Below are 22058 nucleotides of genomic sequence, written 5' to 3'. Positions count from 1 at the left end.
TCGATAAGATCATGGCTGATCTGCCCCAGACCTCAACTCCTCTTTTGTGCCAGCTCCTCATAGCCCTCAACTCCCCGATATTTCAAAAATCTATCTACCTTCTCTTTAAATACTTTCAGTGATCTAACCTCCACAGCTTTCTGGGGTAGAGAATTCCAGACATTCACTACCCTCTGAGAGAAGAAATTCTTTCGCATCGCAATTTTAAATGGGTGTCCCCTTATTCTGTAACTATGTCCCCTAGTTCGAGATTCCCCCACTAGTGGAAACATATTCTCAACATCTACTCTGTCAAGCCCCCTCAGAATCTTGTACGTTTCAATAAGATCACCCCTCATTCTTCTAAACTCTAATGAATAAAGGCCCTAATCTGTTTAGCCGTTCTTGATAAGTCACCCGCTTTCATCCCAGGAATCAGCCTAGCGAATCTCTTTTGAACTGCCTCCAATGCCAGTATATCCTTTCTTAAATACGGGGACCAAAACTGTACACAGTACACCAGGTGCGGCCTCACCAATGCCCTGTGCAGTTGTAACAAGACATCCCTATTTTGAACTCCAACCCTTTGTCAATAAAGGCCAAAATTCCATTTGCTTTCTTAATTACTTGCTGCACCTGCATGCTAACTTTTTGTGTTTCATGCACAAGAACACCCAGATCCCTCTGCTGCACTTTTTTGGAGTCTCTCTCCATTTCAACAATAGTCTGCCTTTTGCTTCTTCCTACCAACGTGCATGACCTCACACTTTCCTATCTATATCCCCTTGCAGATTCCTTATGTCCTCATCACAACATGCCCTCCCACCTATTTTTGTATCATCAGCAAATTTGGATACACTATACTCTGCCCCCTACTCCAAGTCATTAATAATTGAGGCCCTGGGACTGATCCTTGTGGCACTCCACTAGTTACGTCTTTCCAACCTGAAAAAGCCCCATTAATCCCGACTCTCTGTCTTCTGTGAGTTAACCAATCCTCAATCCATGCTAATACATTATCCCCAATACCGTGAGCTCCTATCTTGTGCAATAATCTTTTATGTGGCACCTTATCGAATGCCTTCTGGAAATCTAAACACACTACATCTACCGGTTCCCCTTTAGCAACTCTGCTTGTTATATCCTCTAAGAATTCTAGCAAATTTGTCAAGCATGATTTCCCTTTCACAAAACCATGTTGACTCTGTTTGATTGCATTAAGCTTTTCTAAATGTCTTGCTATTTCTTCCTGAATAATGGATTCTAGCATTTACCCAACGACAGATGTTAGGCTGACTGGCCTATTGTTTCCTGCTTTTTGTCTCCCTCCCTTCTTGAACAGCGGCGTCACATTAGTGGATTTCCAATTCGCTGGGACCCTCCCGGAATCCAGTGAGTTCAGGAATATTTCGACCAATGCCTCCACTATCTTTGCAACCACTTCCTTTAAAACCCTTGGATGCAGGCCATCAGGTCCTGGTGACTTGTCTGCCTTAGTCCCATTAGTTTGTCAAATACTTTGTCCCTCGTGATAGAGATTGTTACAAGATCTTTCCTCCCATTAGCTCCTTGTTTATCTGATATCTGTAGGATGTTTATAGTGTCCTCCACCGTGAAGACCGATGCAAAATACTAGTTTAAATTATCTGCCATTTCCCTGTTTCCCGTTATTAATTCTCCAGTCACATCCTCCAAGGTTCCCAAGCTCACTTTAGCTACTCTCTTTTTATATACCCGTAGAAGCTCTTGCTGTTTGTTTTTCTATTTCTTGCCAATTTACTTTCATAATCCATTTTCTCCCTCTTTATTAGCTTTTTAGTAATCCGCTGCTGGTTCCTAAAAAAAAAAAATTCCCAATCCTCTGGCCTACCATGAGTTTTCGTCGCTTGGTATGCTTTAGTTTTTGATTGGATGCTCTCTGTGACCGCCTTTGTTAACCACGGGTGGTTCGTCCTTCTCATCGAGTCCTCCTTGTTGACTGGGATAAATATTTGCTGAGCATTATGAAATATCTGCTTAAATGTCTGCACTGCTCATCCACTGATCTTCGCTTTAGTCTATTTTCCCAGCCCGCTTTAGACAACTCTTTCTTCATATCTCCGTAATTTCCCTTGCTTATGTTGAGGACACTGGTTTGAGACCCGAGTTGCTTGTCCTCAAGCTGAATTTAAAGTTTTTTTTTATTTATTTAGAGATACAGCACTGAAACAGGCCCTTCGGCCCACCGAGTCTGTGCCGACCAACAACCACCCATTTATACTAACCCTGCAGTAATCCCATATTCCCTACCACCTACCTACACTAGGGGCAATTTACAATGGCCAATTTACCTATCAACCTGCAAGTCTTTGGCTGTGGGAAGAAACCGGAGCACCCGGCAAAAACCCACGCGGTCACGGAGAACTTGCAAACTCCGCACAGGCAGTACCCAGAATCAAACCCGGGTCCCTGGAGCTGTGAGGCTGCGGTGCTAACCACTGTGCCGCCCACTTTCACCACAGTTCTACCATGTTGTGATCGCTACCCCAGAGGATCCTTAACTACGATATCTCTTATTATTCCTACCTCGCTACACGTTCTAGATCTAAAATAGCCTGTTCCCAGATAGGTTCTGCAACATATTGCTCTCAGCAACAATCCCTGATGCACTTTACAAATTCATCTTCCATGTTACCTCTGCCAATCTGATTTGTCCAGTCAATATGCAGATTAAAATCACCCAGGACAATTGTAGCGCCCTTCTTACATGCCTCCATTATTTCCCGATTTATACTTTGTCTTACAGTGAGGCAACTTTTCGGGGGCCTATAGACGACTCCCACCCCTGACTACTTCTGCTTGCTATTCCTTATTTCCACCCAAACTGATTCCACATCACGATCTATTGCACTTATATCACTACTCACCACCGCACTGATACCTTCCTTTATTAACAAAGCTACCCCACCTCCTTTTCCTTTTTGCCTATTTTTCCAGAACATCGAATACCCTTGAATCATTGAGTTCCCAGTCTTGGTCACCCTGTAACCATGTCTCTGTAGCAGCTATAAAGTCGTATTCATTTATTTCTATTTGTGCCGTCAACTCATCTTTCTTGTTACAAATGCTGCGTGCATTCAGATAAAGAGCCTTAACCTTTGACTTTTTACCATTATTACTCATTCTGGTTCTAATTTCTACTGCACTCGTCTGTATATATTTTCTGCCCCTTCCTTTGATTACCGTTCGCCTCTTCACTCCCCTGCACCTCTGCTTTCTCGTTTCTTTTTGATTTTTTACCCTTCAATTGAACCCTCTCCCCTACTAATTAGTTTAAAGTTCTATCTACAACCCTAGTTATACGATTCACCAGGACACTGGTCCCAGCATGGTTCAAATGAAGCCCGTCCCAATGGAACAGCTCTCTCCTTCCCCAGTACTGGTGCCAGTGCCCCATGAATCGGAACCCATTTCTCCCACACCAGTCTTTGAGCCACGCGTTTATCTCTCTAATCTTATTTACCCTACGCCAATTTGCACATGGCTCAGGTAGTAATCCAGAGATTATTACCTTTTGAGGTTCTGCTTTTTAATTTAGCCCTGAGCTGCTCATAGTCCCTCAGCAGAACCTCATTCCTAATCCTACATATGTCGTTGGTATCTACGTGGACCACGACAACTGAATCCTTCCACTCCCACTCCAAGTTCCTCTCCAGCCCAGAAGAGATGTCCTTAACCTTGGCACCAGGTAGGCAACACAGCCTTCGGGACTCCCTGTCTTTGCTGCAGAAAACAGTATCTATTCCCCTAACTATGCTATCCCCTATTATTGCTACATTTCTCTTTTCTCCCCCAACTTGAATTGCACTCTGAACCACGGTGCTGTGATCAGTTCACTCATCCTCCCTGTAGTCTGTGCCCTCATCCATACCGGGAGCAAGAACCTATTGGATAAGGGCACTGGCTGAGGCTCCTCCAAAGCTAAATTCTGGATTCCCCATACCTGCCTCACTCGCAGTCACACCCTCCTGTCCCTGACCACGGTCCAAATTTGATGTAATTAATCTAAAGGGTGTGACTGTCTCCTGAAACAGTGTCCAGGTAATTCTACCCCTCCCTGATGTGTCACAGTGTCCGCAGCTCGGACTCCAGCTCATCAACTCTGAGCCGAAGGTCCTCGAGCAGCCAACCCTTGCTGCAGATGTGGTCACCGTGGATCGCAACAGCGTCCACCAGCTCCCACATACTACAGCTGTAACACATCACCTGCCCAGCCATATCTATTCTATTTAATTAATTAATTTGGATGTTAAATATTTGGATGTTTGATGTAAATTAAATTCAAATTACCTTTTAAACATTCAATTGTAATTAATACTTCTAGTCCTGCTTTGTGTTTATACTCTTATTTTAACACTTACTGTTACACTACCCTATTGAAAATATTTTAATTACCCAGCTCCTAATTTGAACCAATAACCCTCCCCCCCCTCTATATATGGTAAATTGTAAAATCCATTTTAGTTTTTATACGAATGAATTGATCAAGTCTTATTTTATATTTGATTAACTTAGATTTAATTACATGCTTACCCGTATACTCACTTCAGCCTGCTTTCTGTTTTCCCGCGCTCTCTGTTGATTGTGATGTCACTTTTCGGTTTTTGATTTGCCTCCGAACCTCCCGCTCCTCTCCCACTGCTTCTCTCTGAATCTCTGCGGTTCTGGTGCTCTTTTTGAATGCTCTTCTTTCCCGCTGCTTCTCTCTGAATCTCCAAGGTTCTGGTATGCTTTTTGAATGCTCTCCTCTCCGAATCTCCGCGGTTCTGGCACGCTTTTTGAATCCTCACCTCTCCCACTGCTTCTCTCTCAATCTCTGAGGTTCTGTCCTCATCTGATATCCATACGTCTGGTCTCTTCTGAGCAGCAGTCAGTGAATGCCCAGCAGGAGTGGGAACTGAACTGTGTTTTTAACCAGATTAGAAAAAGATCCTGCATTTATACAGCTCCTTTCATGACCTCTGGATGTCCAGAAGTGCCTTTTAGCCAATTAAGTACGTCTGAACCATAGCTACTGTTGCAAATGCGTTTGTAGAAATTTGGCAGCCAATTTGCGCATAGGATAAATGACTAGGTAATGTAAAAGCAAAATATTGCAGATGCTGGAAAACTGAAATTAAAACAAAAAGTGCTGGAAATACTCAGCAGGTCTGGCAGCATCCGTGGAGAGAGAAGCAGAGTTAACGTTTCGGGTCTGTGACCTTTCATCAGCTCGCAGGGTCACAATGCCTCTCTACCATCGTCCAGCTGGTGGGGACTGCACTCGCCTGGTTCCATTCATACCTTTCTAATTGTCGCCAGAAAACCAATGTTAATGGCTTCTCTTCCCATTCTTGCACAATTATATCTGCTGTCCCCTAAGGATCTATCCTTGGCCCCTCCTATTTCTCATCCACATGCTACCCCTTGGTGACATCATCTGAAAATACACCAGTTTCCACATGTATGCTGATGACACCCAGCTTTACCTCTCTTGGCCCCTCCATTGTCTCTAAATTGTCTGTCGGTTGTCTGGCATCCAGCACTGGATGAGCAGAAATTTGCTCCAATTAAATATTGGGAAGACTGAAGTCATTGTCTTTGGTACCCACCACAAAATCCGCTCCCTGGTTCCTTCCTTCTACCTGGCAACTGTCTGAGGCTGAACCAGACTGTTTGCAACTTTGGTGTCATATTTGATCCTGAGGTGAGCTTTCAACTCATCCACGCCATCAGTTACCACCTATTTCCTTAGATGGGAGAGAACAGGTAGGGGTGGCAGGTTTCCTTCCCTTCCCAGTTGAGTTCACGTAACAATTCGTCTATTAGGCTTTACTGGCACCAGTCCACAAATTACCAGATTTATTGAATTCTGCATTGCAATTTGCCATGGTATGTTTTGAACTCATGGGGTGGAATTTTATGCTAGCTGCAGGGTCTTGCCGAATTTAGTACCAATCAGGCATTTAACTTGACAGTGGCGGGCCTTCCACAGGATTTAGGACCCTGTTGCCGGAAGTCCCAGCCTTGCAGAGCTGTCGGCCAATCAGAGGCCACCATGTAGACGGTGACTGCCTTCCCGCCCCGGATTGATTTCGGCGTTGGTGGGGCCCCCACCCCACCACCATCCCACCCAATTTTATGCTCTCCCCGCCTCCAATCCCGCCTTGTAATTTCACTCAAGATTTCTGGCTTGCCTCATGCCATCACCATAACCACTAAGCTGGTGCTTTCCCAGCATTTAGTGCTGTAAAACAGCTCGGACTAGGGACTGACTCCAGAGCGGTATTAGTCTTATCTCCCCTTGCACTTATCAAATGAGTGAATGGAATGCCGATGCTTTGAGGGCCTTACAAAGATGGCAGTGAAATATGATATACCTAACTTAATGGAGCTACTGATTGATTATTGACCATGATTTATTATTAAACTGCTTTTTCACTGATCCCTTCTTACCATAAACTGACTCAGTATGAACTGATGCTGTTTGCTTTCACTCCCAACAAAATGAGAGACTTACCTCAGTGTTCTGTACTTATTAATGGCAAAATGAAAGTATGTTTGGGGAGTAAAATCTTCGCCACCCTATCCCCTCCCAGAGTGTGTGATGTTCCTGTAGACAGATGAGGCTGATGTCTGTGTAGGAGGCTATATGGTCAGGAACCTGGGAGTGGGGAGGGTGCTCGGTCACAGTGACCTGGGAAAGGAAATAATCTGCTTATTTGGGGAGCATGCAGCTATTTTTAAGGACATAGTCTGTGGAGTTAAGAGATTGAACTTCCAAATCATTGGAGAGAGGATCCAGGCTGCTTATGTTTCTAAGTGGAGTTGTGCTCATCTGAATTTCCTACTCATTCCAGTCTTTTGGGAGCTCTCATTCCCATCAGTCACACCATTGGGTCCCATGGCTCCTTTCAGCCTCCCTTCCCCCAATTCATCCCCAAAAGTCCAGTGGCCTCTCTTCATCTGACAGACTGAATACTCAGTAGGCTATTTAACTTGGGGAGGGGGGGGCATCACAGTTGAACCCAAAGTTGCCCTGACTGCACATACACACATGTGCTTTCCAGCTGTGAGCATTAAATAGTGGGAAGCCTAGCTGATTTTATTTTTTACTCTCTACCTCCACCATCACTCTCCCAGATCATGAGATTAGCTAATACAGGAATTGAACTTGTGAATCTCTGGTCTCTGGGGTTTAGTGCTACGCCGTTGTATATACTTTCGCCACTGATCGGTGGGGACTTCCTCTTGACTTACCAGGTATAGTTTCTGGTGCACTTGTTTTGATCTTTCTGGGTGGAAGTGTGAGCTACCTTGCCCACCGAGGGAATGCTGCATTGTCAAAGGAGCAATACTGAGGGAGTGCTGCATTGTCGAAGAGGCAGTACTGAGGGAGTGCTGCATTGTTGAAGAGGCAGAATTGAGGGAGTGCTGCATTGTTGAAGGAGCAGTACTGAGGGGGAGTGCTGCATTGTTGAAGGAGCAGTACTGAGGGAGTGCTGCATTGTCGAAGATGCAGAATTGAGGGAGTGCTGCATTGTCGAAGATGCAGAATTGAGGGAGTGCTGCATTGTCGAAGGAGCTGTACTGAGGGAGTGCGGCATTGGTGAAGGGGCATTACTAAGAGTGTTGCATTATCAAAAGGGCAGTACTGAGGGAGCACTCTATTGCTGAAGGAGCAGTATCGAGGGAGTGCTGCCTTGTTAAAGGGGCAGTAATTAGATTAGATTAGATTAGAGATACAGCACTGAAACAGGCCCTTCGGCCCACCGAGTCTGTGCCGAACATCAACCACCCATTTATACTAATCCTACACTAATCCCATATCCCTACCACATCCCCACCTGTCCCTATATTTCCCTACCACCTACCTATACTAGTGACAATTTATAATGGCCAATTTACCTATCAACCTGCAAGTCTTTTGGCTTGTGGGAGGAAACCGGAGCACCCGGAGAAAACCCACGCAGACACAGGGAGAACTTGCAAACTCCACACAGGCAGTACCCGGAATCGAACCCGGGTCGCTGGAGCTGTGAGGCTGCGGTGCTAACCACTGCGCCACTGTGCCGCAGTAATGAGGGAGTGCTGCACTGTTGGAGGTGCCATGTGTCTGTTGAGATTTTAAACTGGTGGACATTGAAAATCCCATTCGAAGGTGAGCAGGAAGTCCTGGCCAACATTTCTCCCTCAACCAACGCCACCAAAAACAGATTGGTTGGCTGTTTATCCTACAGCTATTTCTGGGGCAGTGCTGTATGGGAAAATGACTGAGGGAATGCTTCATTGTCGGAGGTCCTGCTGTTTGCATCAGATATTGAACCAAGTCCCCCTCTCTCCCTGTTCAAGGGCTACTATATGTTTGTATGTACTGAGAAGGTCACAGGGCTTTGAAGTAATGTCTGTGAAAGTTTGTAATTTAAAAAAAACTTTCTGTACTTTTTAAAATACTCCCCCCAGGTTCAGCGCATCCTTTCAGATCTAAAATGTGTCAACTATGGCCAGTTAGTAGCCCTCTTGCTTTTACATCTGAGGGTCCAGAGACTTGAGCCCATAATGCTGACACTCTAGTGCAGTACTGAATGAGTGCTGCATTGTCAGAGGTACCATCTTTCAGATGAGACATTAAACTGATGCTCTGTCTGCCCTTTAAGGTGTACGTAAAAGATCCCATGGCATTATTTGAAGAGGAGCAAGGGAGTTCTCCCTGGTGTCCTGGTCAGTATTTATTCCTCAACCAGCATCGCTTAAACAGATCATCTGATCCTGATCACATTGCTGTTTGTGGCAAATTGACTGCCATGTTTCCCTACATTACAACAGTGACTACAGTTCATAAAATAACCTAATTGGCTGTGAAGCACTTTGGGATGTCCTGAGGTTATCAAAGGAGCTATAGAAATGGAACTCTTGTTTTTCTTTTAGAATCACTCCACAGAGGGTGGAAGTCCCTTTGATTGTTTGCATGCTCTAGCCATAGTCCCCAAAGGACCTAGGCATCTCTCCCCATTAGAGAGAGACAATCAGTTAGTAATGTATAGCTTGAGGGTCACCACTCCTCAAGCGTGGGGTAAGGCGAGGAGGCAGACCTACATGAACTACCATAGCCGGTACGGGGATTCAGCCCGCGCTGTTGGTGTCTTTCTGCATCATACTCTAGCCGTCTAGCCAACTGAGCTAACCGACCCCCATTATTTGCATGACTGTTAAGTGAAATGAGTTTGGGGGGCGTTTCAACCTCGTTCCTTATTGGCACAGGTTGGAAGCACAAGACTGCCCTTAATTAAACCTCAAAACAGCTTCGCCCTTGCTTCAAGAGCGTGACCTTTGAATTTTAAGCAACAGTCACCCTTGTGGTCTTTGGTTGAGGTTTAATTGCCAAACTGTGGGTGGTTCTGCATTGTGTGCCCCGCCCTCAAATCTGAATCCTCTTGAAGAAACAGTTGGGTTCTTTTAGCACACTGGGAATGGGAGGGTTACTGAACGAGACATCATCTACTGCCATGTCTACAGTGAGAAAAGAGTGGGCCAAGGATAGCATCATGCTCTGAGCTTGGTTGATGAATATTCACTGGAAACATTTAAGTGGAAATAATGAACATTTATTTAAAATTAAATCAGTTTTTTTAGGTTTTGTTTACACTTTAGAAAGTTCCAAACTCACTGAAAAACTGCTCTGTTGAAAGAAATAATGAACTTGCATTCATATAGTGCCTTTCCAGGTTGTTCAAAAGCAAGTGTTTCACAGCCCATTAATTACTTCTGAAGTGAAGTCACTGGTGCTTTGTGGCAGCCAGTTGGCACACAGCAAGATCCCACAAGCAGCAAATGAGTGGACTGACTAGTTAATCCACTGTTTGCTCAAGGGTTTATCTGCTGAAGTCTGTAATGAATCTTAAACTCTGAAGAGCGGGGTAAAAGTGCTAATAACTGAGCCAAGCTTGCACAAAGAAGAACATATATTTATCAGCTCTTTCAAATGTCCGTAAATGCCTGCATCCAAAAAATGACTTTGGAATATTTTCCCTACAGCACTCTTTCGCATGTACTATATTCTTTGTGTTGTTTGCTAGAACTGTCTAGGCTCGTTTGAATGGTCCGCCTGGGTGCTATGTCTCGTCTGAAGCATCTCCAACAGAGTAGCACCCTTTCCATACTGTGCTGTAATGTCAAACAGATTATGGGCTCAAGTCCCAGAGCAGGGCTTAAACCCACCACCACCTGATTCAGAGGCAAGAGTTCTCTACCGAGCCAAGCTCGGCCTGATGTAAATTTGTTTGCTTTTCCAGTCTCTTCTTCTTTTCATCACGCTGCTTTAACTCACGAACTGGTATTGGAATTTTCAAAGATGTGAAGATTGAAGAGAGGTTTTGATGGAGCAAGCTGCTCTTAAGGGATTGCACTAATAACCCATATCTGCAAATGACTGTAGAAACTAATTGCAAGCCTCCAGATAGTATTCACTTGGGTGGCTTTTAAATAGCTTTATACAGAAGAATTTGGGAGGAATGGGTGGTGCTGTGGATTAGACATAGGCTGAATCTGTTGTTCCATGGGTTCAAAGGAAGAATGAGGAAGGGCAATATAAATTAAATGGAACAATTTTAAAGGGAGTGCAGGAAAGAAACCAGGGCATGTCTTTGTAGGCAGCAGGACAAGTTGAGAAGTCCGTTTTTAAAAAAAAATGTGGGATCCTTGGTTTTATAAATAGAGACAGAGTACAAAAGCAAAGAAGTTATGCTGAACACCTTTAGAAAACACTGGTTCAGTCCCAGCTGCAGTATTGTGGCCAATTCTGGGCTCCACACTTTCAGAAGGATGTCAAGGCCTTAGAGAGGGGGCAATGAGGGATGGGTAGTAAATGCTAGCATTGCCATCCATGTCCATATCCCACAAATGAATAAAATACAGTTGAGAGAAGAAATGACCATAAGAGGATTGATAAAGAAAGAACGTGGATTTATGTCGTGCCTTTCACAATCTCAGGATGTCCCAGAGTGCCTTACAGCAATGCATTACTTTTGAACCATAGTCACTGTTGTAATAGAGTCATAGAGTTATACAGCACAGAAACAGGCCCTTCGGCCCACCATGTCCGTGCCGGCCATCAAGCACCTATCTATTCTAATCTCATTTTCCAGCACTTGGCCCGTAGCCTTGTATGCTATGGCATTTCAAGTGCTTCTCTAAATACTTCTTAAATGTTGTGAGGGTTCCTGCCACTACCACCCCTTCAGGCAGTATGTTCCAGATTCCAACCACCCTCTAGGTGAAAACAATTTTCCGCAAATCCCCTCTAAACCTCCTGCCCCTTACTTTATATCTATGCCCCCTGGTTATTGACACCTCCGCTAAGGGAAAAAGTTTCTTCCTATCTATGCCCCTTATAATTTTGTATACCTCAATCAGGTCTCCCCTCAGCCTTCTCTGCCCTAGGGAAAACAACCCTAGCCTATCCAGTCTCTCTTAGCTGAAATGCTCCAATCCAGGCAACATCCTGGCGAATCTCCTCTGCACCCTCTCCAGTGCAGTCACATTCTTCCTATAGTGTGGTGCCCAGAACTGTACACAGTACTCCAGCTGTGGCCTAACTAGCGTTTTATACAGCTCCATCATAACCTCTCTGCTCTTATATTCTATGGCCTCAGCTAATAAAGCCAAGTATCCCATGTGCCTTCCTAACCACCTTATCTTTTTGGTGCACTGCAAGGTCCCACAAGTAGAAATGAGATAAATGAACAGACCATCTGTTTTTTTAGTGATTTTACTTTAGGGAAAAATATTGGCCTCAAGATACCAGGGAGAACTCTTCTGTGTACTGCCATGGGACTTTTTTGTCCCCCTGAAAGGGCAGATGGGGCGTTGTTTTAAAGATTCATCTGAAAGATGGTACCTCTGATGGTGCAGCACTACCTCGGTATTGTCAGCCTGGATAATGTGCTCAGGTCTCAAGGGTGAGATATGAACCCACAACCTTCTGATTCAGGCAAGAATACTACCCACTGAGGCACAGCTGACACTCTATAAAATAAAGATCATCACAGGAGGGGACAGACGGCGGGGAGAGTGAAGAGGGTTGGAAGTGGGAGAAGGATCATCAAGTAACCAACAAGCTTTTCCTTTTACCTAACAGTGTTCTAGTTTATTTCCTCTGTGGAGAGCACTGTTTTAGTCTATGAACTCTTTGTCGAAACTACAGGGTGTTTCATGTAGACACGAGTCACTCTAGAAAACGAGCTGGAGAAGTGGGTTCCAAAAGCTTGTGCTTCTGTGCACAGACCACATACCGAGAAGTAAGGCTTGCCATTACTGGTCTTGACCCAACAATAGTCTTGATGCACTGAAGAACTATCTCAGCCACAGGGCGGTGCAGGGAGAGGGAGAAGAGACAAACCAGAGCGGCCAATCCATCACTTTCCTCAGAACATCTCACACGAGCGACACAACAATGCCTTTGTGCGAAGGAACAGCTCGCTTCCACACAGTAGGTCTCACTTTTCTCGACTGTTTGCCAAACGCCCAGTTTTGACAAGCATGCCATTCAGTAAAGACAAGTGCCCCCCCCCCATCCCCCCTTTGAAACAATGTGTTTGTTTATCCAGGGAGCACTGTGATTAGGAGAGGTCCAGCCTTTATGCCGAGTGCTCTAATTCTACAGAATTTTATTATGTTTGGCATTGAAATAGCAGAAAATTACCCGGACAGATGTTGCGATTCACCCTTCAGAGTTTCCAAAAAAACGTATTGGAAGGGGGTTTAAAGACGTCACAAAAATTGGAACTGACATTCCCGTTTTGGTTGACAGCTATGATTTGACTGTAAACGTGTGCATGTTACATCCTTGTGCATAGCAGCAGAGCTGTGCACAGCACGTTTGCAGCTATAGGTGCCTCCGTGCTATCGCTTTGAGTTTGCAGCTGCTTTTTGTCAATTTTTTTCAATTTTATCCGATAATTTTTAACTTGCAACTTTCACATCAAGTCACGTTCTGTCCCCTCCAACTTTAACTCCATATCATTTACCATCCCAAGATGGGAGCGCAGTAAGGGCTCTACCTATGGTTCTTTAAGCTGCTTGGAGACAAATCCTGAAGGACAACGTGCCTGGGGCCTTGAGATAAAGGGCTGGATTTTACCGGGCCCCTGACGTCAGGCTCCATGGCGAGAGGGGTGGAGGGCGGAATATGGTGCCGGCAGAGGCCCGCCACGGAGCTCGATGGCGGGACGGCCTGGCCCAATCCTCCCAGTGGCTCCATGGGTGTAGGGGATAATGAGAAGGGATGAACTTTAAATTTTGTACAGTCTGGTTGGAGGGAAGGTCAGATTTCAAAGGTGAGTGTTTTGGGGGGGAAAGGGCAAATACTTAATGTAATTGTTATTGGGGGGGTAGGAAAAGGATATTTAAATTTTGGGGGGCAGCTTCTTTAAAATTTAAATTTGCTGGCAGGGCTGGCTGTCTGTTAAATATAAGGCATAACAACATAAGGCAGAAGAACAGGCATAAGCTCAAATCCTACCAAGGCTGCTGGGGTATTTCATGGAATAGTTGCAGCATGGAAGGAGGCTATTCAGCCCTTCATGTCTGTGCCACCTTTCTGCAAGAGCAATTCAGCTAATCCCACTTCCCCACCCTTTTCCCGTAGTGCTGCAATTTTTTTGGTTCAGATAATTCCCTTTTTGAAAGCCACGAATCTGCCTCCACCAGACTCTCAAGCAGTGAATTAAATTCAATTAAAATCAGTCAACCTGGAATAAAAAACTAATCTCAGTAATGATGACCATGAAATTATCAGATTGTCATAAAAACCTATCTAATTCACGAATGTTCTTTTGGGAAGGAACTCTGCCGTCCTTATCCGGTCTGGCCTACACGTGACTCCAGACCCCAACAGTGCCCTCTAGACTACCCTACTGAAACGGCTGAGCAAACTCTTCAGTTGTATCAAGCCGCTATGAAAAAGTCGAACAAAAATTAAACCTGATGGGCCACCCGCATCGACCTCGGCACCGAAAACAAGAAAGGCACACCCAGCACAGTCGATTCTACAAAGCTCCCCTCACTAACTTCTGGGCACTTGTGTAGAAATTGGGAGAGCTGTCCCACAGATGAATCAAGCAATAGCCTGACATAGTCATACTCACCAAATCACAGCCTAACTTCAATGTCCTGACTCTTCTGTCACTATCCCTGGGTATGTCCTGTCCCGCCAGCAGGACAAACCCACCAGAGGTGGCTTCACATTGGTATACAGTCAGGAGGAAGTGCCCCTGTAAGTCCTCAACATTGACTCTGGACTCATGAAGTGTCATGTCATCAGGTCAAACATGGGCAGGGACACCTCCTGCTGATTACCACATACTGCCCCCCTCCCCCTGCCCCCTTGGCTGATGAATCAGTACTCTTCCATGTTGAGCACCACTTGAAAGTGGCATTGAGGGTGGCAAGGGGAACTTCAATGGGGAACTTCAATGTCCATCACCAAGAGTGGTTCAGTAGTACCACCACTGACTGAGATGGCCAAGTCCTGAAGGACATAGTTGCCAGACTGGGCCTGTGGCAGTTGGAAAGAGAACCAACAAGAAGAAAAAAACAACTTGAACTGGTCGTTACCAATCTACCTGTTGCAAATGCATCTGTCAATGACAGTATTGGCTGTAGTGACTACCACATAATCTTTGTAGAGACAAAGTCCCATCTTCACACTGAGGATGCTCTCCTTAGTGCTGTGTGGCACTACCACCGTGCTAAATGGGTTAAATTCAGAACAAGCCTAGCAATTCAAAACTGGGCACCCATGAGGCACTGTGGGCCATCAGCAGCAGCAGAATTGTATTCCACCACAATCTGCAACTGCATTTCCCAATATATCCCCAATCTACGTTTACCATCAAGCCAGATGTTGCAATGAGGAGAGTAGGTCAGGAGCATCACCAAGCATACCTAAAATAAAAATGAGGTGCCAACCTGGTGAGTGTACAACACAGGAGTACATGCTTGATAATAGGAAGAGCCACAACCAACGGAGCAGATCAAAGCTCTGCAGTCCTGTCGAATCTAGTCATGAATGGTGGTGGTCAGTTAAACGATCAAAGGGTGGAGGAGGCTCAATGAACATCCGTATCCTTAATGATGGGGGAGCCCAGCACATCAGTGTAAAGGACCAGGCTGAAACGTTTGCAGCCCACTTCAGCCAGAAGTACCAAGTGGATGATCCATCTCGGCCTCCTCCTGAGGTCCCCAGCATCACAGAAGTTTTCAGCCAATTCGATTCACTCTACGTAATATCAAGAAATAGCTAAAACTTTGGGCCCTGAAAACTTCTCGGCGATGGGGCTAAAGACTTGTGCTCCAGAATTAGCCGCACCCCTAGCCAAACAGTTCCAGTACAGCTACAAAACTGGCATCTACTCGACAATGTGGAAAACTGCCCAGGTATGTCATATCCACAAAAAGCAGCACAAACCCGATCCAGCCAATTACCACACCATCAGTCCACTCTTGACCATCACCAAAGTGATGAAAGGTGTCATTGACAGTGCTATCAAACGACACTTGCTTAGCAATAACCTGCTCATCAATGTTCAATTTGGATTCCATAAGGACCATTCCACTCCAGGCCTGATTACAGCCTTGGGTCAAACATGGACAAAAAAGCTGAACTCCAGAGGTGAGGTGAGAGTGATTGCCCTTGACATCAAGGCAGCACTTGACCAAGTGTGGCATCAAAGAGCCCAGCAAAATTGAAATCAATGGGAATTGGGGAAAACTCTCCAGTGGCTGGTGTCATGCCTACTACAAGGGAAGGTGGTTGTGATTGTTGGAGTTCAATCATCTCAGCCTCAGGAGTTCCTCATGTTAGTGTCCTAGGCCCAACCATCTTCAGCTGCTTCATCAATGACCTTCCCTCCATCATAAGGTCAGAAGTGGAGATGTTCACTCATAATCGCACAATGTTCAGTACCATTCGCAACTCTCAGATACTGAAGCAGCCCATGTCCATATGCAGCGAGACCTGGACAACATTCAGGCTTGGGCTGATAAGTGGCAATTAACATTCGGGCCACACAAGTGCCAGGCAATGTCCATCTCAACCAAGAAAGAGTCTAACCACTTCCCTTGACATTCAATGCTGAATCCCCCACCATCAAAATCCTGGGTGTCACCATTGACCAGAAACTTAACTGGACCAGTCACATAAATGCTATGGTACAAAAGCAGGTCAGAGGCTGAGAATTCTGCAGCGAGTAACTCACTTTCTAACTCCCCAAAGCCTGCCCACCATCTACAAGGCACAAATCGGGAGTGTGATGGAATACTTTCCACTGGTCTGGATGAGTGGGCTCCAACAACACTCGAGAAGCTCGACACTCTTAGCACAAGGCAGCCCGCTTGATCACCTCATCCTGCACATTGAACATTCACTAGCTGTACCATTGGCATACAGTGGCAGCAGTGTGTACCAGCTACAAGATTCACTACAGCAACTCCCCAAGCCTCCTTTGACAGCACCTTCCAAACCCGCAACCTCTACCACCTAGAAGAACAAGGGCAGCAGATGCGTGGAAATACCACCACCTACAAGTCACACACCATCCTGACTTGGAATTATATTGCTGTTCCTTCACTGTCGCTGGGTCAAAATCCTGGAACTCCCTCCTCTCTCACAGCATTGTGGGTGTACCTACACCACATAGACGGTTCAAGAAGGCAGCTCCCCAACACCTCCTTAAGAGCAATTAGGGATGGACAATAAATGCTGACCTTGCCAGTGACACTCATCCCATGAACGAATAATAAAATGTTTGCTGACAGTACCACGCTAAGTGGGAAAGTAAGCTGTGAGGATGTAAAAAAGCTGCAAAAGGATATAGACTGGTTATGTAATTGAGTAAGAAGGTGGCAGATGGAACATAATATGCAGAAGTGTTAATTTATCCATTTTGTTCGGAAGAATGAAACATCAGAATGTTTTTATACAAGTTGGTAGACTGTTAATCTTTGGATTCAGATGGATTTGGGGGTGGGGGGGTCCTTGTACACAAATCATGAAGAGTTAATGTGCATTTACAGCAAGCAATTAGGAAGACATATGGTATGGTAGCCTTTATTGCAAGGAGATAGCAGTATAGGAGCAAGGAGGTCTGGCAGCAATTATATATGCCTTTGTTGAGACTACACCTGGAGTACTGTGTACAGTTCTGGTGGTCTTGCCTAAGGAAGAATATACTTGCCTGAGATGGGGTGCAATTAAGGTTCACTAGATTGATTCATGGGAAGAGAGGATTGCCCTATTAGGAGAGGCTGAGTAGAATCAACCTATATTCTCTGGAGTTTAGAAGAATGAGAGGTTATCTCGCTGAAAAGTATAAAATACTTTGAGGGTTGGTCAGGATAGTTGCTGAGAGGCTGTTTCCCCTGGCTGGAGAGTCCAGATCTAGGGGGTCACTGTCTCAAGATGAGCGGATGGCCATTTTGGATTGAGATGAGGAGAAATTTCTTCACTCAGAGGCTTGTGATTGTTTAGAATTCTCTATCCCAGAGAGCTGTACATGCTGAGTTGTTCTATTCAAGACTGAGATTGATAGATTTTTGGACTCAAACGGAATCAAAGGATCTGGGGATGGGTGGGAAATTGGAGTATATGTGGACACTTATTCATGATCTTATTGACTGGTGGAGCAGGCTTCAAGGACTGTGTGAGTTACACCTGCTGCTGTTTGTTATTCTGTCTTACATTCTTAATCCAATTGCTGCAACCTCTTAAGTATGATTTGGCATGGAACAATTCCATATCCATGTAGGTGCAAGGGTTCTTGGCTTTTACTGAAAGAAAGTAAGTAGAAGGAAAGAATTTGCATTTATCTAGCGCCTTTTGTAACCTCAGGATGTCCCAAAGTGCTTTAGAGTCATAGAGAGATACAGCACTGAAACAGGCCCTTCGGCCCACCAAGTCTGTGCCGACCAACAGCCACCCATTTATACTAATCCTACAATAATCCCATATTCCCTACCACATCCCCACATTCCCTCAATTCTCCTACCACCAACCTAGACTAGTGGCAATTTACAATGGCCAATTTACCCATCAACCTTTGGCTGTGGGAGGAAACTGGAGCACCCGGCGGAAACCCATGCGGTCACAGGGAGAACTTGCAAACTCTGCACAGGCAGTACCCAGAACTGAACTCGGGTCACTGGAGCTGTGAGGCTGCGGTGCTAACCACTGCGCCACTTTACAGCCAATGAAGTTCTTTTGAAGCATAATCACTGTTGTAATGTCAGAAACAGTCAGTTTTCACACAGCAAGCTCCCACAAACAGCAATGTGATTATGACCTGATAATCTTGTTTTTTGTTTAATAATGTTGTTTGAAGGATAAACATTGGTCAGGACACTGAGAGATCATTAATGCCCACCTGAAAGGGCAGATGGAGCCTCGGTTTAACATCTTATGGAAAAGATGACACCTCTGACAGTGCAGCACTCCTTCAGTACTGCACTGGAATGTCAGCCTAGATTTTGTGTTCAAGTCCCTGGAGGAGGCTTGAATTCACAACCTTCTAACATCAGAGGCGAGAGTGCTCTGCTGACAGGAGCTTATGTATGTTCTCATTAAAATGGTCAAAACTAGCATCTACTTTTCCTCTCCCCACCCCTACTTGACATTTAAACCTGAAACTGATCGGGAGCTGCGAGTGGAAAGTTTTCAGTAGAGTGGCAGTTCATTGGCTGAAGAGAAGCATTCAGTAAGGAAGCTTGTCCTGATTGCGTGTACTACTGTATTCCGAGATTAATGTGCGTTTATTTTAACAGTAATTTTATTGGTACCTTTGTTAACGAGTCCTTTGATAACTGGGCTCCGTAATTAATGGTACAGACTCTCGGGTCCCCGCTTCCCCCTGTAATTGTTAACATACTTGTAACTTTTCAAACAACGCGCTACTGTTCGCACAGAGGACACTCTCTGATTACAGCCCAACCTCGCCTGTGTTATTCCTGATCCAGGAATCTGAAGAGTTTAAAAGTTCGGAAATATAAATAAAATTAAACAACTCCACGCTCAATTTCCTGAAGTCTGATTGGTTGCGAAATGGTTAAGAACAATGCCCCATACATCCCCTGTCTCACTAAAATTCAATCTTCTCCCTTCCTCCTGTCCCTCCCCTCAGAAAATAGGAGGACCATGGTATTGACCCTTTAGTCTGAAGGTGCTGACCCTTGGACGTTAGTTGCCCTGTGGTATCTTGTGTGTAAGCCTGAACAGTGAGTGCCAGCGATCTGTATACATTACAGGCTGCGTCCAATCCTGTTCCTGCCACTTAAATCAGGAGCTGGAGTCCTGGCTGAATCTTCCCTGTTTCCCAACTGAGATTCAGTAACTAAACACAGACTGTGTACTGAACCTGCCACTTTTATGTCTACACTAGCACATGGGCAGTGCCTTCAACTCTATGAAGCCATCAGGGCAGCAACTCTTCCAGGTTTCATTTTAGGGTGGTGCAATCCAGAGACCTGGACTAATAATCCAGAGAATATGAGTTCACATCATACATGGGCAGTTTGAGAACTTGCATTTAGTTCAAAGAATAATCTGGAAATGAAAAGCTGCTATCAGTAAAAGTGACCATGAAGCTCTGGATTTGTCGTTAAAGAAAAAAAATTCTTACGCTGGTGTCTTTTAAGGGAGGAAACCTGTTTTCCACAGTGAGTCTGGGCTTATGTGTGAGTCCTTTCCCACATTAATGTAATTGCCTCTTAACTGCCTTCTGAAGTGGTCTAGCGAGACACTCAGTTCTATCGCCATTTTATTAGGGCAAGTAGGGATGGGCAATATCTATCAACAACACTCAAATCCCAAGAATGAAAAATACAAAAAAGTTAAACTCCCGGCATAAAAAAATTAACATTCCACCAGGCAATGTGTGGGACTCTGAACTAATACCATAGGATTAATACCATAGTATCAAAACAGACATAAAAATGATGACCAGAGCTATTAAAACATGCAGTAAAGCCCAACCAGATTTTGGGCCATGAGTATATGGATTCTTCAAGTCCTTGCTGGTTCAGGGGATGTCTGAGTCTCATAAAAGACTGTCTAAAACAGTGCCAAGCATTATTTTACTTTTGGAAAGACTGGGCATTTTGAACTGTTAAAATGCACTCAGCTTCTGCAGTCCCACACACTGCTTATCTGTTTATATTAATACCTTCCGTTTAATACCTTGTTGGCTTAGCTAACCTTTCACACAGCTCAGTGTGTTAAGTAGTAATAAATATCACCTGGCCTATGAACACCAAGTGGCTCGAGTCCAAATGGCATTATCTGACACTAGGACATTTGAATCAACTGGGGGCTAGGTCAGCGAGGATGGGTGACCAATTAGGAGAACATTGGGAGTAATGGCGTCTGAAGGTGAGTAAAGCATGGATGAGGGTTTTAGTGATAGATGGACAGAAGTAGGAGTTAAGCGAGCCATAATGTGGAGGTGAAAGTAGTCAGTTCTTGTGACGGAGAAGCTATGCAGTCAGAAACTCATCTTGGAGTTGATATAACGCTAATGTTCAGTCTGAAGTGGGTGGAGTTGGCGCCAGGGGCCAAAGGTGATATTGGTGGTGAGGTAGAGCAAGGTAATGCCAACAAATGATTTTGAAAGGGATTTAAACATGGGGCTATGGGAGGGAAGGGCTCAGATCTGGTAGAGCACTTGGAGTTTAGAGATGGAGCAGTAGTTAGTAAGGACAAGGTGGGTTTTTTGGGAGTGAGGGGGCGGAGTTGATGGCAACAGTTCGGAGGCTAAGAAACACTTTAATATATTGGCTAAAATGGAAAGCCAGGAACAGAAATAGATTTAGTGAGTAGAGGTACAAGGGAGCAGGAGACAGAGCTCATGAAGGAGACGTGCTTGGAGGGCAAAGGAGGACATGATGGGGAGAAACGAGAGACGAGGGTTCAGTCAGTGGTGGGCTTGGCACGAAGGGAGGTTTGGCTTAGTGGAGAAGGAAGGGTGGGGAGCAGCAGAGGCAGTTAAAAATGGACTCTATCTTGGAGACAGAATAATCTTTGAGCTCTTTGCACAGTAAGGTGAGGTTTAAGGAGATGTGATTGGAGAGTGGAGAAGAGGAGCCTGGGTTCTTTTTCTGGCCTCCAGGTAGTTTTGGTCATGGAGAGTGTGACCGGTGAAGCTTGTAGTCAAGCAGCACCAGGCGATGGGAAGCTAAGACATTTGCTCACCAGTTACATAGAAGTTTGCACCACTTGAACTTGGACTGAACATGTTGGCCATGCCAGGGTGTGAGATGGCGAAGGATTTTCTGGGGACAAATGCATTCAAGATGTATTGGAAGGAGTAGTTGAGTAAATCAGATATTGTGGAGATATTGTGGTGACTGGAAGACTAAGAGATAGGTAGTACGCTGCTCGTGAATGCAATTGTAAGTGACTTGGGGAAGGGTTTTTCCAGGGTGTATGCAGTAGAAAGTTGAGTTGAAAGAGGGTAAAGTGGATATGAATGCAAGGAAGTGTTTGAAGAACGCCTTATTGGAGATTGAGACCAGGAGAGTAGAGTGCCTGCAGGATGTGGTAGGGTGGAGAGGGTAGCAATGAATTTGGAGGGAGAGATTTAGGGAGGAGAAGGTGTTGAATTTAGAGGTGAGAAGATAAGGGCAGGGAGTTACAATGAAGAATGAAGACACTGAGGATTAGGAGTTGCTCGATGCAGAGGCCCAGGGAAAAGAAAAAGAGTGAGGATAACTCACGGAGAAACTCACTGGGGTCTGGCCAGGGCGTACACAACAACACTATTAAAGGTGATTCAGATGGCATGTTTCAAGGAGGAGAATGTACCAGAAGAGTTGGGGGAAGGCCATGGTGCGGCTTGATGACAGCCAACCCGTCACTGTGACGCTAGGTAATGGAAGGTACAGCCAGACAAGTAGGATTTGGGAAGGGACAGTGTGTTGACACTTAACAGCCAGGTTTCAATCATGGCCAGGTTGCCAACATGATCATCCACAGTAAGGTCATGGATTGTAAGAACCTTGTTTATGAATGAATG

The 22058-nt window shown here is 45.0% G+C and overlaps 1 protein-coding gene across 3 annotated transcripts in view; it reads left to right on the top strand.

Moving 5' to 3' along the window:
- LOC137367890 (exocyst complex component 6B) overlaps positions 1-22058 on the top strand; it is a 755392-nt gene that overhangs the window by 571071 nt on the left and 162263 nt on the right. The window lies entirely within an intron of this gene.

Source organism: Heterodontus francisci, chromosome 1, assembly GCF_036365525.1.
Source record: "Heterodontus francisci isolate sHetFra1 chromosome 1, sHetFra1.hap1, whole genome shotgun sequence".
In the NCBI taxonomy this organism is placed as follows: Eukaryota; Metazoa; Chordata; class Chondrichthyes; order Heterodontiformes; family Heterodontidae; genus Heterodontus; species Heterodontus francisci.
The sequence above is the reverse complement of the archived record's forward strand: the minus strand, read 5'-3'. Positions and strand labels throughout refer to the sequence as shown.